Source organism: Dermacentor albipictus, chromosome 1 (genome assembly GCF_038994185.2).
Source record: "Dermacentor albipictus isolate Rhodes 1998 colony chromosome 1, USDA_Dalb.pri_finalv2, whole genome shotgun sequence".
In the NCBI taxonomy this organism is placed as follows: Eukaryota; Metazoa; Arthropoda; class Arachnida; order Ixodida; family Ixodidae; genus Dermacentor; species Dermacentor albipictus.
In genome coordinates, this window is record NC_091821.1 from 479,554,994 (window position 1) to 479,568,817 (window position 13,824).

The following is a 13,824-nucleotide window of genomic DNA, read 5'->3' on the forward strand; positions in this document are numbered from 1 at the left end:
CGAACGAGAATAGGGGCGGTTCGGCGCAGGAGAATCGGTGGCGGCATTATCTGAGCGGGCAGCATAGGGACGAGAAAGGCCACCTGCGGGGCGAGAGTAGGCAGTATATGCAGACTGGTTCAGGGAACTCCAGCGACTGCGGCAGTGCCGAGAAATGTGCCCAATTCGATGGCAGTGAAAACAAATTGGCTTGTCGTCTGCAATGCGCCATTCAGAGGGGTTGCGGAAACGTGGTGGGTAAGAAGGTGCGGGACGGGGTGGAATCGAAGATGCCGGGTGGGGATCAGGGCGATGGGCCGAGCAGATGGTGTGAATACCCATGTTGGCGAACTCCTGGCGGACAACTGCCTGGATCAGGGAAACAGTGACTGCAGGTGCATTGGAGGGGCTGGAGTCGAACGCAGCTGGATAGGCGGCCTCGATCTCACGCCTGACAATCCTGGTAACATCGCCAGTACTGTTGGGACGAGGAGCGTCGGCACAGGAAGATGTCGCTGGGGTGTTGGGCAGACGGGCAAACTGTTGGTCGATACGTCGGCTTTTAGCGAATTCCAGGCGGCGGCACTCTTTTATAACTGCATCCACCGTCGCGACGTTGTTAAATACGAGCAAGTTGAAGGCGTCATCGGCAATGCCTTTGAGGATGTGGGAGACCTTGTCGGACTCAGTCATGTGTGCGTCAACTTTGCGGCATAGCGCCAAGACGTCCTGAATGTACGTGACGTAGGGCTCCGTTGACGTCTGCACACGACCGGAAAGCGCCTTCTGCGCGGCAAGTTGGTGACCGTAGGGGTTGCCGAACAAGTCTCGAAGCTTTTGCTTAAGCGAATCCCAACTGGTCAGCTCATCTTCGTGCGTCCGATACCAAACTCGAGGTGTGCCACCGAGGTAAAAGACGACGTTGGCGAGCATGATAGTTGGGTCCCACCGGTTATTGCGGCTGACGTGTTCGTAAAGGCTGATCCAGTCCTCGACGTCTTCCCCATCTTTTGCCGAGAATACGCCAGGATCACGGGGAGCGGAGAGGGTGATGTAGGTAGTCGAAGTGGCAGCAGGTGTCGGAGCGGGTGGAGCCGGGTTGGCGTCGCCGGGAGCCATCAAGGGAGGCTCGACGTACCGTCCACTGCGAAGCTCCGTGACGAGGTACAGGGAACGTCCACCTCCACCAAATATGTTACGTAGGAAGACACCGACGAAAAGCTATTTACAAGTATATTTACAAGGCAATACGCCGCAGTTGACCAAGAGGCAACAGCCCGCGCTAGCTTCCAAACGTCGTCTTCGTCTTCTTCCTTCTCGGCTCTTCGTCATTGGGAATACTACCCCGTAGCAATATAAACAAATAGAAGAATGTAAGCCACTCATGAGAAAATGTCAACAGAATGAACCATACAATTGTCCTTTTAGCATTGCCGAGTTGAGAGCTGCCTTGAGCGCATGCAAGAGCTCTGCCCCGGGATCTGACAGAATCATGTATGAAATGATCAAAAACTTACATAAAGACACCCAAGTTACACTAGTCACAATTTTCAACACGATTTGGGCTGCGGGATACTTCCCGACTGCATGGAAAGAAGCCATTGTGATCCCGGTTTTGAAACAAGGCAAAGATCCTTCCTCAGTGGCAAGTTACCGCCCGATAGCCCTGACAAGTTGCCTTTGTAAGGTATTTGAAAAAATGATCAATCGCCGTCTCGTGCGTCTCCTCGAGTCCAGTAAAATGCTTGACCCATTTCAATGTGGTTTTCGTGAAGGGCGATCTACAATCGACCATCTTGTGCGGATCGAAGCGAGCATTCGCGATGCCTTCGTGCACAAGCAATCTTTCTTATCTGTATTTCTGGATATGGAAAAAGCGTACGACACAGCCTGGCGGTACGGAATCCTGCGCGATCTTTCCGCGCTAGGTATCCGCGGGAATATGTTAAATACTATAGAGAGCTACCTAGAGAACCGTACATTTCGAGAGAAAATAGGTCCTGCACTGTCGCGTACATTTATACAGGAAACTGGGGTACCCCAGGGCGGCGTACTCAGCTGCATGCTCTTTGTCGTAAAGATGAACACGCTTCGTGCATCCTTACACCAGCTATTTTCTATTCCGTCTACGTAGACGACATACAAATAGGTTTTAAATCCTGCAACCTCACAGTCTGCGAGAGACAGGTACAGCATGGTTTGAACAAGGTGTCACAGTGGGCGGAGAAGAATGGATTTAAAATCAATCCTCACAAGAGTTCTTGTGTTCTGTTTACAAGAAAGAAAGGCCTGGTCCTGGATCCTTGCTTAGAACTGTCTGGACAGCAGATACCTGTAAACAAGGAACACAAATTTCTAGGTGTCATACTTGACTATAGACTCACTTTCGTCCCCCACATTAAACACCTTAAACAAAAATGTCTGAAAACAATTAATCTAATGAAACTTCTATCCCAGACTACGTGGGGTAGTGACAGGAAGTGTCTAATGAATATCTATAAGAGCCTAATTCGATCACGACTACACTATGGTGCCGTGATCTATCATTCCGCAGCCCCGAGCGCGCTAAAGATGCTAGATCCGGTCCACCATCTAGGAATCCGTCTGGCCACTGGAGCTTTCAGAACTAGTCCCATACAAAGTTTATATGCAGCATCGAATGAGTGGTCACTTCATATCCAGAGAACATACATCAGCCAAACATATTTTTTGAAAGTCCACTCTAATCCTCAATATGCGTGTTATAATACCGTTAACGAGATAACATACGCTACACTCTTTCGCAATCGTCCCTCCGTAAGACAGCCTTTCTCGCTGCGTGTGAGGGAGCTTAGTGAAGAAATGCATGTTCCACTCCTCGAGCTTCGCCTAATGCATCCAGCCAAGCTGCTACCTCCTTGGGAGTGGCAGCTGATACAATGCGACACATATTTCGTTGAAGTTACAAAGCACGCTTCAGATATTGAAATCCAAATGCATTTCCGGGAACTCCAACACAAACACGCCTGCACGGAGTTCTACACAGACGCATCGAAGTCACACGACGGGGTGTCCTATGCAGCCGTCGGTCCATCCTACTCGGAATCCGACGTACTGCATCCGGAAACTAGTATCTTCACGGCTGAGGACTACGCAATATTGTCGACCGTGAAGCATATTAGGAAATCAAAACTCAAAAAATCAGTCATATATACTGGCTCCCTAAGTGTTGTGAAGGCTTTGATATCGTTCTGTAAGCACAAAAATCCTGTCATAATCGAACTTTATTCCGTCTTATGCAAAGCATATGTATCTAACCAGCATGTGATTATATGCTGGGTGCCAGGTCATAGGGCCATCGAAGGTAATGTTTTGGCGGACCAGATGGCCACGTCAGTTGCATGGCATTCTGTTAATCCCACCACTGCAGTTCCTGTCACAGATCTGAAGCCCTTTCTACGGAGGAAACTACGCAACCACTGCCAACGCCTGTGGGACGCGGAAACAAATAATAAGCTCCACGTGATAAAGCCACAGTTAGGATTCTGGCCTTCCGTAACAAAATCGCGCCGAACAGATGTCCTATTCTGTCGTCTCAGAATAGGACACACATTTGGCACGCATAACTATTTACTCACTGAAAATGATCCTCCAACCTGCGGTAGATGCGGGGAGAGGCTGACCGTCCTCCACGTCCTCCTGGAGTGTCGGAAAGCCGAATATGAAAGAAAGAAACATTTTCCCTTAGCATACCGACAGCACATCCCCCTTCATCCTGTCATGTTACTCGGCCCAGAACCTTTATTTGACACCAACACAGTCCTAAGGTTTCTGAAAGATGTTGTCTTGCATGTTTTTAGCCCCACATATGTTCGTAGCGGGTCCTCTCTTCAGAGGATGCCGCTGCGATAGCTTTTTCGTATCGCACATGCCTCTAGGCCCTTGTGTTTCAAGGGCCCTGGCGAGGCAGCAGTGCTCCAAGTAATTTTAACATCCTATATTTTTCTACTTTGCATCATTCTTCTACGATGGATTTTAATGTTCATAGTATTCGCGAATTGTCATCGCCATAATTTTATAACAAGTTAATTTTACGCACTTTACAGCGAATATTTTTAGGCCACTTTACAGCCAAGTCACATCTTCCATATTACATCGTCAACATTACCACTTGTCATGGCGCTCTTTGACCAAACCTGGCCCTTGCGCCACAAAAAAAACACATATCATCATCATCATCATCAACGCTTGTTAATGCTAAAATTTGGAAGAACATGCTTTACCCCATAAACCGTCATATCAGCATTGGAGCTACGCTAAAGCTGTCCCTTGATTTCATGTACTGCAATTCTCAATGATAAAAGTGTGCAGCTTTACTGTAACAGCTGCAGAAATTGCTTTTTGAGCATCGCCTTTTCCACGGATAGAGAGTGTGCTTATTCCACTTTCTACATAATTTGCTCTATGGTATAATTAGTCAGCCTTAATGTTACTTTGTTCATGAATATAAAAAAATCACATGTCCTGGTCACCTATATTTCCACACAGGTCTCTACCAGAATTTTGAGTTGCATATGCACTGTGTCCATAGAAATGCCAAAAACATGTTGATTAGGTTTTGCACACGGTTTTCGTGCAGCCGCAATGTTTTTATTGTTGCTGAATCAGGGGTGCTGGGGAATCTCCACTTCTTGTCTGAGCTTTTTTAAATCTATTCACTAAACTGTTTTTCTTGACACTATCAATGATATTGAGCGGATTCAGTATTTTGTAGAAAGAATGCCTTCCTCGTTGTGCACCTGTCATTGAACATAGGTGACAAGGCAGCGCATTTATTGCATTCGAATATGCTTCAAAATTGGCCGACAGCGCACCCTGAGAACCTACATATAAATTTCGGGTCATATCTTGTCATCATACTTTGTTCAAACCCTGGTATTTTCTCATCACACACCGTGTAGCCATTTGTGGCCGACAACGGCGTAGTGCGAGTCAATGGGTAAAGAGAAGACCAGTAAATGAAGACAATCATTGCATATGTGTAACTTGACAACGCCATCTGGTATGTTTGCAACATAGTGTGGGCCTGAGTCTTCGGTAACCACACAGGTGCTGATGTTGATCACGCCGGACCGCCGACACTCGTTACGCCATTGTGAATGGTGGGCACTGTAAAAAAGTTTCGCCATCGTGCGTGCATTATTATACTCTGTCCCTCAAATACTCCACAGAAGCCTCCACAGTGGAGCCAGAAAGGAGCCTACTTTCGTCGTTACGATTGCACTTAGCGTGAAACCTATCACGATGGGACGCACCGCTGTTGGGCTGTAAGCCGTTGTTACATTCTCTATTTCGTGCTGATGTTGCGTTGGAATGGTTGGCTTTGCCTATGCGCACTCAGTTCACATGTGAGGAGACAATAGAGCACTTAATTTGCCACTATTCTCGCTTAAACGACAGTGCAAGACTCGCCGCTGCACTTTTATAAGACCGGGCGATCTAGCTATGGCCGAAGGTCACATCCCCTGATCCTGGTCTCACTCGTCATTGGTCAATAAATACGACATGAGTGCTCAACAGTACAGGAACCCGATTAAAGCTGGTGCCACATTACAGATACGCTACATCCCTCCTAAGCAGGTGATCCTTACAAACTCTTGTGCATCTCTTTCCCTCCTTCACCCCCCATATGTGGGATAGCAAACGGTACAGTCCAGCTTCGCTGGACTTCACTTCCTTCTCTGTCTCTTTCCAACTTAACTCCAGGAGTCGGTCTATAGACCGTTTTTTCGTAGGCGCCGCCATATTGTGAACGCAGTGGCGCCGCCTATGATCAGCGCCATAATGGCTTGGGTGAAAGCGGTCTTTTGCGTGGCAGGTATACGCTCGGCGGTAGGTTCTGGTGTTTGTTTTCGCGGTCGTGCGGTCTGTTTAGTATGACGCGCGTATTCTACGTGGTAAACGGTTCTGTGAGACGTGCTGAAGTGGTTTAAGGCCTCATGGCCGGAATTTCTGCTGAACGTTGAGGTGGACGGAACACGCAGCCTGATGTGTGCGCGCATATTTGAGCCTACAATCAGCCTCGGAGATCAGTTGTGTACTTCCGAATGTTCCAATCACTAATGTGACCTTATTGCAGTATTATCCTCTATTTCTAAGCTGCGGTTTAGGAGCCATGAAACATGCGCTACGATCGTAACAGCGTGGGTACCGTTCTGCTACAATAGGAGCTGTGCTGTTATAATTTGACAAGCGTCCAAACTGTTCGCTGCAGGTTACATAGCGTGACTACTTGGTTGGATGGATGAGATTTCCACCCATGAATAAAATAGTTTTGGCTAGTAATAGCAGCATACCTTACAGTCTGAATTAAGCTTGTCCAGCAAAGCAACCGTTTACGAACTGCGCGAGCGTCCTAAGCAGTAGTAGGTGCTGGATTACAGATATCTTTGTTCTATATAGCGCATGGTCCAAGCATACGGCATCAGCGGTTATATATTTATAAACGTTGTGCGCTGTTAGCCCGTTTTTTCTAGCTTTTTAGAGAAAGACGATGATAACCGATTTTTTTTTTTGGTTGTATTCGTTCAGTTCTCTACGACGCACTCACACGTATTACAGAAATATTGTGCTCAAAAATAGCCATCGCATTGTTTTTATGCGAACCCTCTCATATATTATGGCTGTATACAGGCCAAAAAGGCAATGCCGAAGCACACAGCTTATATATGTATCGTGCTACCTCCCCAACCGCAGTGATCGCTGTGTTGAGCAGCGCCATGGGCCTCATGCAGCAAGGCTAGTGTAGATATATGGTAATTTCAAGCATACTAGACTTGAAATGCGTGAGAACGAGGCCAGTTTATCACAAATATTTGATAGCGCTTGCCGCTCAGAAGTTTCGTGGTTGCCTTAGGTTGGCCGTGCACGAGGGTGCGCTCTTATGTTTTGTTTTACTCCCTACGCCAATCGATCAGACAGTGAGCTGATTTACCATTTAATGCTGGTAATGCAGAGACGCCGGTTTTCTTTGTTGAATTAAAATCGATATAAGCAAAATAGTAAACACATACAGGCACCGCGACTGATAATGCGCGTACACCGCGGCTGATTGTGCGCGTCACATTTTTGCGCCCCCAAGGCATATTTCTGCTTACAGTAGTTACCGATGCACCGAAAGGCTTCCCTGACGACCTTATATGAACGGACATGGCGTAAATTTCACAAAGTAAGACCTAAAACATCTCGAAATCGTTCCGCAGCACGCGACAGCAATACTTTCAAGCAGCGCCGCGCCGGATCGCCCAAGCCAGAGAGGAGGAAAGGCTCTCCGCGCGCCCTATCCTCCTCGCCCGATGAAACGGTCTATAGACGACGTTCAACTTGTGATAGGCGGTTTGCTGATCCTTGCTTTATTTACAAAATGATGGCCTCGTTTCGCGCTGTCAGGAGACTTAATATTCATTTGAATCGGGCTGTATGGAAAAATAACTGCTAAATTATTTAACGAATCATAACATAGGCACCAGTACACGCGTCTGTCATAGCCACAGACAGGAATTGACTGGCACTGCGCAATAACTTCATAATTTCATGCCAGAGGCATTAAAATGTATATTTATTGCCTATTTTTCGACATTGTACAGTACTTCAACAATAATGACTTGTCGTACTTCGACGGCAGGCATTCCGTTAAAAAGCTTTTCACAAAATACGTGTCTGTACTCGTTTTCAGGATCACAAGATGCGATCCTGTTTCCAGTACTCAGCTGCACTGTTGATCGCACTGCTCGTCGGCTTTGCTTTAGCCCAACGTAAGTGTTAATATGCACGTTAAAGTCACTCAAATGCATCTTGAGGCAGATTCTGTAGCCTGTTCAACAGCGATATAAACCTGAAGTGAACAACATATTACACATTTGTTTTTCACTATGAGGCTCCGGCAATAAAAGTGAATATGTCGATTTTTTTGCCTTGTACATTACTATTGATTTCCATGTTAACACATTGGCATGTCATGATTTGATTATTACAGAGTACGTTGGTAGCCGATTTGAGGCACAAACGCAAAGATTATGCCAAAGGTGGAGTGAAGTTTTCGGCAAGAACATTATTATCAAAGATGGGTAAAATAGATGAAAAATTGGCGCCCTTGGAAAATCAGGTTCGGATGGCTGGCTGCCTGTCTCTCATAACAAGGGGAATTCGTTAGTTTAGGATAAGATCACAATTTGCCTATAAACTGCCGGAAATAGGTTGACTTTGAGTCTTTTCCAAATTAAGAAATTTTCAGCTTTGAGTAGCGGGTGCTGGTCTGCGCTATGTTTACTATTCATCAAATTAGGTTAGGTTCCTCGCCGCGGAGCTCTGAAGCGGCCGCACCGTCGTGTTCTCAGCCATGGTTTCCGATGGAACCACCCCGTTGCCACCTACACCTGCGCCGCCAACCACAACGTACGTTACGGTTTCTAGTCCCCGTGGTCCTGGGACATTCTGCGCCTCAAAATGACGTTGACGTCAACGACTGGCTCAGAATGTATGAGCGTGTTAGCCAATGCCGTCACTGGGACCCTACCATTTTGCTTGCCAATGTGATCTTTTATCTGGACGGGATACCGCGTATCTGGTTTCGCACCCATGAGATGGAGCTCTCCAGCTAGGTCATCTTCAAAGAGCGGCTTCGCAACCTATTTGGCAACCCGTCAGGTCGCCAAAAGGCTGCGCGGAAAGAGCTTGCCACCCGTGTCCAGTCGTATGTCGTACGTCTATGTATCGTATGTCTCCTACATACAGGAAGTGCTCGCGCTTTGCGGGAAAGTCGACTAGCACATGACCGAGGTTGACAGGGTGGGCCATATCCTAAAAGGCATCGCGGACGACGCCTTCAATTTACTCGTCTATAAAGACGTTTGTACCGTCGACGCCATCGTCAAAGAATGCCGCCGCTTCGAGATAGCCAAAAGCCGCCGCGTCGTCGCACAGTTTTCCCGGCTCCCAAACACCCCTGCCACGTGCTCTTGCTCCGCTCTTACCCCGCACCTCCACCACCATGTTACGCGAAGGACGAATCAGTAAGACGAGCAACTATTTACAGGCTATATTTACAACAGCGGTTGCAGCGCTGACCGGTTAGATACACAGCGCGAGCCCAGTTCGTTCTTCCTCCTCGTTCCTCGAGTGATGGCGCCCACGCGCCTTGTTCAAACAATCCAATACCACACGCGTGAAGTAGTATGTTACCTTGCACTTATGGTTTTCAAGTGGCTGGTGTGGCTTTTACAGTGTTCACGTTTATCTAGTTTTCTGAAGAAGTGCTTGGCTAGATCATAAAGACATACATAATTTCGATCCCAACATTTCCTTATAGATATTCGAAGTAGAAACTTAGCGCGAATAAAACCACAGAAACAAGAAAGACGGACAAGGAGAAGCGCTTGTCCTTGTCCGTCTTTCTTGTTTCGGTGGTTTTATTCGCGCTAAGTTACTACTTCAAATATGGACGACCAACTAGCCCAACAGTCAACTCTTCTAGAATTTCTTTATAGAAGTGAAAGGTTCCTCGCAAATTTTATCACCTTAACAACGGTGCTTGAATATATATTAGGTTCCAGAATTTATTACAAAGCAAACCTTCAGTGTACATATTGTCCACTGAAAGAACTTTGTCTAACGCCTTAGGAGACCTTTATTAAAACTCTCCATTCTGGCAGTGCTGCACAATTTCTGTCCTCCTTGTCCTTCTCACGTACTACAGCAAGTCCTTCCTAACACGGCCTGTTTACTGCCCCCATTCTGTAACCTGCTCACCAAGAACCGCCGTTGGAAATGGGGCTTCGCACAGCAAGATTCATTTCAAAAGTCAAACGACCCTTTATATGAAGCCAGAATGTTTATACACTTCGACGTCTCGCGGCCGTTGCGCCTCGAGTGCGATGCGTCGCCAAACGGCATCGGCGCAGTTTCTTTTCACCGAGTGGGGAATGTGCACAAACCCATCGGATTTTGTCCTCGAACACTATCTAAAGTAGAAATGAACTCTTCCGAGCTGAAGCGTGAATAGCTAGTTTCCAGCGTTTCCAAGTTTCGCTAAAGCTTACTTCGGATAACGTTTACGGTGGTCACTGACCACAAGCCGCTTGCTGGTCTGTTTCGGGAAGATCGTCCAGCGCTCATCAGCACTGTAGCTATATATATAGATAGAATGCAGTGTTGGTCACTGTCGGTGGGAGTATACCAGTACAAACTAGAGAAAAACCCGTCTTGCACATTGTGAGTGCTGAACCCCTAAGACGGCTTGCTCGAGCGACAGCCAACGACGAATCCGACGAGATACCAGAGTCCGTGCACTAGCTACAGCAGCTCGAGGACATTCACCTTTCGTCGCATGTGATTCTAGAATTGCCCGAGAAGGATGCGGTACTCAGAACTGTCACAGGCGTACTTTTTTTCCCCGGATACCCAAAGGCGATGGACTACCCACTGGCTGAGGTCAGCGGGAAAAGGGTCTGAGACATGCCGGGCAGGCATCCCCCGGCGTGAATAACCCTAATAAAGCTCATCGAGTTAATAACCCTTGTTATACCAAGAACGTTGTGATCACAGCTATAAAAAGTGAAGCCGTTAGTACACCCCAATTGCATTTATTCTAGTTCCACCTTTACCGTTGTTATGGCTGCAGCCACCCGGCCACCTACTGCTGGTGGTCCAGCATGGCAAGGGTTGCTAAAGCAAGGGTTACCTTCGTTTCGAATTCCTGTTAAGCATAACTACGTTATTTCGATTGTTTAAACCAAACATTATAATGCATTCCCGCTGTGTATTTTTTGTAATTTTTACGCCGTTTACCGGCTATTTTCTTCGCATGGTTGCGACTAAGAAGTTATCATAGCAGCTCACAGCAATAAAATTCTGATTCAGACCAGGTTTACGGGTTGCATAGGGAAAGGGACACCGCTAGAGACATAGGGGCAACTTTTTTAGTGACAAAAGTTGGAGATAGCCTAATACCAAAAGCTCCCCATGCTTGCAGTGGCATTGTCGCTGAGCAAATCTTCCCATGTATTCACTCTAACTGGTGCACAGCAGGTGCTTTTCCTGGTCGACGCTGCGGGCCCGGTGAGCAGTTTTCCCAGTGCAGCACTGCCTGCCCCGCAATTTGTGGCCAGCCTCCGCCGCAGGCCTGCGCTTTCAAGTGCGTCCCCGGGTGCGTCTGCAGACCTGCACTGATTCGCGCTTTCAACGGATGGTGTGTGCCCGAGCGCCTGTGTGTCCGAAGACAATAAAGCCTTATCAAAAACATAACTCCGTAGTCTCGTTCCGCCACGGTATGCCTGATGGCAAGCGATGCCTACAGGCCTACCAAGTTCCAGCCAAGAGGTGGAATGGTCTAGCGGTGTGTCTAGTGAAGTAAAAGTAAACTCGGTACAGCCTGGTGTGCTCGTTAACTGAAGAAAGAAATTGGAACTGGCACCTGTAAGTAACTTCTATGGAAAACGCATGGTTGGTTCCTGAAAAACATAGCATCACAGTTGAACAATTACACTTTCTAGTACGGGAAAACAACTGATGCCACCATTGCAACGCAGTTGACCTGCCGAATAAGCGAACCAAAATCCTAGTAGTTTGAAGGGCGCTGGTGACGTAGACTACAACTAGAAGGATAAAAAACATTCAAACAAACAAATAAGCAGGGCGGAAACTGTCCAGGGAGAAAAAGTGGGCGCGAACATCACGACACCTTTCACGTGCCTACCAGACCCGTTCATTAAATTGTTTGCACACTGCCAACTATGGCTGTCATAAGCGCAGACATACACTCAGGATTAATAGTGCTTGTAGCGAAAGGTCCACATCAATGGCGCGTTAAAAAAATAGAGCCAGCGTCGGCGGAGCACCAATCGCAAACAAGTGCACGTATTTTGTGTTGCGACTTATCGCATCATAGAAACAGCGGAATTATAACCACTTTTGCTTACTTCTTGCCACCGGAGTGTGATTGCACGTGGTTTTGGCCCAGTTGTGTGATGACAAGGTTCTAAGGGCATTTGCTTTTGTTATCCAGCGGTAATTAGGAATACTTATCGACGTTCTCGTTCGTACAGGAGCCCGCATTTAATATATGTAATTTTTTGTAGTGTGCCAATATCGTGAACATTATAGTCTGTCGTGTACGAAACAATTTTGCCTGTGTAGCGACTGGTAAGGGCGCCACACCGGTAGAAGATGTCAACCCGTTTGCTTGGCGGAAAGCGTTCTCCCAGCCGTACCGCGCACGCACATGCCACGCACCGCGATCTGTTATTTTCGTGTTCTTCGCATGTTGGCGGATATGTGCGCCACACGACAACAAATGAGGCAGTTCGTGGTGACATGGGTTCAGCCTGTATCAAAGTCAAAGAAGCGCCGTGTAAAAAGTCATGTTTCAAGACTCAGGAACGTGAAAGACTCAGGAACGTGTATGAAATAAAATGAGTGGCTAAATTGCACAAATACTTGTAGAGTTCATAAATACTGAGACAGAATAGAGGAAAAGGTCAAGGAAGTTTGCAACCAAGCACAAGGTAGTGAAAGCACAAATAGATAAGCTGAAGTCATCAAAACGAAAGTAAAAGACACAGAGACACTAAATGGGATGCAAGGGACTGAAACACGAAATGTCATGGAGGTATACAAGAAATGTAAGAAAGATATGAGAAAAGAATATATGTACGATAACAGAAACGGCAGTTCCTTCCTATTGCAAGCCCGAACTGGTTGCACAAGGGCTAAATTATAACGAAGCAAATATTTGAAACAGGCAGAGGCACGTGTCTGCTACAGGAAAGTCCCAAAACAATTCAGTACATCCTAATGAAATACCAAAATATTCACCCAGCGAGATCCACAGATGCCGGCCACCATCCAGAAGCGCTGGGATATCAAGCGGATGGAAGCATTAACTGCTCAGCAGTCGAGATAAGGAAGCGACGTTTAGAATATCGATGGAAAAAAACCAGAGAATTGATTGATAGGACCGGGTCTGTTAGAGGCATATATAACGGTACAAGGTAGACGTTGAGGTTTCATGAAAGAGAGAAACTATTACCGAGATATAGGCAAAATGCTAGACTGATAATCATGCATAGATTACATGATCAGCTCAACCCGCCTTTGTGACTATTTGTCACCGCCCCGTTTCGACGGGGATTCTAAGAAATCATCTTCTTCATTGGCGTTCTTTTGCTGCACACGAAGTTGTCTGACTTTCCGGTCTGGGTGGCCGTAGTATCGCGTGAAGCACAACTACCAAAATATCCATGTATTGAGATTCAGATACAGGTTAGGTAACCCTTGCGTTTATGCTTGTTCCAGTGATCTCCACTGCAGCCTGTCTTATAGCTCATGTTCCACATTCAGCCAATAAACCCCATGAATGGCTAATTAAATCGATAGCAAACGTGCACAATGCTGCAGACAGTGATAATTACGTAGTTGAGCACATACGGTATAAGACAGTAACAAGGCGATGTTTAGAACACGAGTGACCGTCTAAACACTATGAATTAAAGACTAAATATAAATAAATGGGGCAGTGACTGTTTTTTTAACATTACGATTCGAAGCGTATGGCTGTGTCTCCACTGTGCGAAAGAGGAACGTGTGTTGGTTCTGCGCCAGGGAAATTGCAAGCCTAATCTTACTCGCACGTAGATTAGCATTTCCTTTACGTCTGTCCTACCGGGGCTTTCAGGTATTCTACCGGGCCTCAGGTACGGTATACAACCCTGTGTGGTCAAGGACTAAGTCTTGTCAGAAAAAGAATATTTTGAGAGCAGGATTTATGCACTGGCGACCATTTCCAATATCAAAGAAACACTTGCTCTATTT

The 13,824-nt window shown here is 46.7% G+C and overlaps 1 long non-coding RNA gene across 1 annotated transcript in view; it reads left to right on the plus strand.

Annotated features, from left to right (window-relative positions):
- The window catches only part of LOC135901391 (uncharacterized), a 29,961-nt gene extending 18,797 nt beyond the window's left edge, over window positions 1-11,164 (plus strand). Inside the window, exons 2-3 of the long non-coding RNA XR_011514227.1 lie at window positions 7,694-7,772; window positions 11,041-11,164. This is a non-coding gene — a long non-coding RNA (uncharacterized lncRNA). The remainder of the gene's footprint in view (window positions 1-7,693; window positions 7,773-11,040) is intronic.
- The last annotated feature ends 2,660 nt before the right edge of the window (window positions 11,165-13,824 follow it).